Source organism: Plasmopara halstedii (assembly GCF_900000015.1).
Source record: "Plasmopara halstedii genome assembly, contig: Scaffold_262, whole genome shotgun sequence".
Taxonomy (NCBI): Eukaryota; Oomycota; class Peronosporomycetes; order Peronosporales; family Peronosporaceae; genus Plasmopara; species Plasmopara halstedii.
In genome coordinates this window covers 12,642-14,756 of record NW_020187183.1, presented here as the reverse complement: position 1 = coordinate 14,756, position 2,115 = coordinate 12,642, and positions in this window count along the sequence as shown.

Here is a 2,115-nt window from a genome sequence, read left to right as displayed (position 1 = left end):
ACTGGTTCTGAGCACGGAGTGCAACAACCTCCATTTCCAATGGCGCCAAGCGCTCCACTATCGCATGCAGCGACGCATTCGCCTGCTCCACCACCAGGGTCGCTCCGATAGAGCGCGGTAGTCCTCAAGGTGAGGTAGCCGGCGCACGACGTGCTTCAAGTCGTCAAGAGCGTCTGCAGAGCGATATGTCACTTCAGCATGACGACGTTCAGCGGAGCTCCGATCACGACGGATCTCGTTCTCAAGGGCTCAAAAAGCAGCACGAGTCACCGGACGGAGGTTGCCCGGTCGTCACCGCCCGCCGCCGACTCTTCTCGACGAGAACGGTGACGCCCACTATCACTTGGACCGTCTAGTGAGACGACGTCGTCACCAAGGTCAAACCCAACATCTTGAGAAGTGGCGGGGATATCCCGACTCCGTAAACTCGTGGGATTTTGAAATACCACTTCGGCAAGATTGCCCAGACGCCGTGGACGCTTTTGATCAAAAAGATCAGGAGGATTCGCGTCATCAGACGCCCCGCGCTTCCCAGCATTAGCCAGGGACTAGAAGGGCCACGAGCTGAGCTCAAGCAGTGGCTATGAGCTCTTGCGGTCGCAGACACAGAGCTTTCTGGAGCGTTAGGGGTTAACCCATACGTTGCAGGGTGACAATCCGAATGAAGTCGACGACGAGCCTTGAGTTTGGCAATTTGGCAATTTCAAATCGGAGGTGCCGCTCCATGCGCACGTCCACTTCCCTTTGGCTCAGCTGTAAGTTTTACAGTGAGGAAAGCTTCCGGTGCCGTTGCACCCATCGCTCAAAAAGCGCTTCGTCATCTATAGCGCTTTCGCCAGGAAGGAGCACTACAGGTATTCTCGGCATTACGGGTACACGAGAGCCACCTCGTTGAGCACTCCGACAAGTGCGATAAGCTTCCCGCGGAGAGTCTTGTGGAACCAAGAAACGAGCTCGACGAGCTTTCCGTTCGGCAAGCTCATCTTCCGTTATGGCCGGGGGCCCAATGATGTGGAGGCGTAACGATAGAGTTACCGCGTTCTTCACTTCCACAGCAAAGTCCGCTAGGTGAAAGCCATATTCCAATTGTGGGCCAATAACCGGTCGTGGATGGACGCGCATCAGAGCCGCCTTACGGGCAGCTTCCAGCTGCCGCCTCTGTGCCTCGTCGAAGTAATTGGTGATTACACCACGTCCCTCAGGTGATGAGGGGTCAGGAAACGGACATGGGGTCAGCTGAAGCAGCTCCCCTTCCTCGTCATCCCTTGCGGGAAAAAGAGTGTCAGACTCGTAGTCGACCACCTCCACATCCTCAACGAGGTCACTCGTCACTGATAGAGTGCGCGGAGCGCGACGCTCGTGCTCATCAAGCCTAGGATGTACATCCCTCGATGCCGCGGACGCGCTGCCCGACATTTTATCGAGTGCGGGAGATGAAGTTGGGCTCTGCCCGTGTTCGCTGTCAGAACCAGCGAGACGTGGTGACTTCAGTGTTGTTGAGACAGGGCTCATTGGGCACGGATGTCGTTTTTACTCAACGAACCAAGTTGCAGTGTCTAGCGGACACGCAAGTTTCGTTGAGGCAATAATCGATTGGAGCTATAAATGTTCTCAATCTTAATGGGGGAGAGTGTAACGGGTTTTCACGTACCCTGGTAACAGCGGTGTGTGTCACCAAGATGGGCATGGTGTGACTGCGCACAAAAAAAATATGGTATGTGGCTGGGTAGCCCAGTAGTTATGCATGTATATAGATTTTACTATATATATTTAGGAAAATCCATACATTTAAAACTAGGCGGCTTTGCCGCAGATAAAACAAATAAATACAGTTTACATTTTAAACAGAAGAGTTTATTAGCCTTGGGTTAAGAATCTAACTACTCTTGGAGGTTGCGGATTGCGATTTGCTACACTCGTACTGGTTCTTGTGAAGAACGTAAGGTCGATGACCTTAATTTCGCTTCCTCTAAGCGCGAAAGCTACGGCAGCTCCGCTGCAGGTATAACATGGTGGCATCCCGCGCGAGGTCATTTAGCGTACCCTTGATGTAGGTGCAAGGCGTCCAAAGGAGGAAAGTTCGGCCTCTATCGAAATTTGTGGAGGTCATGGTCA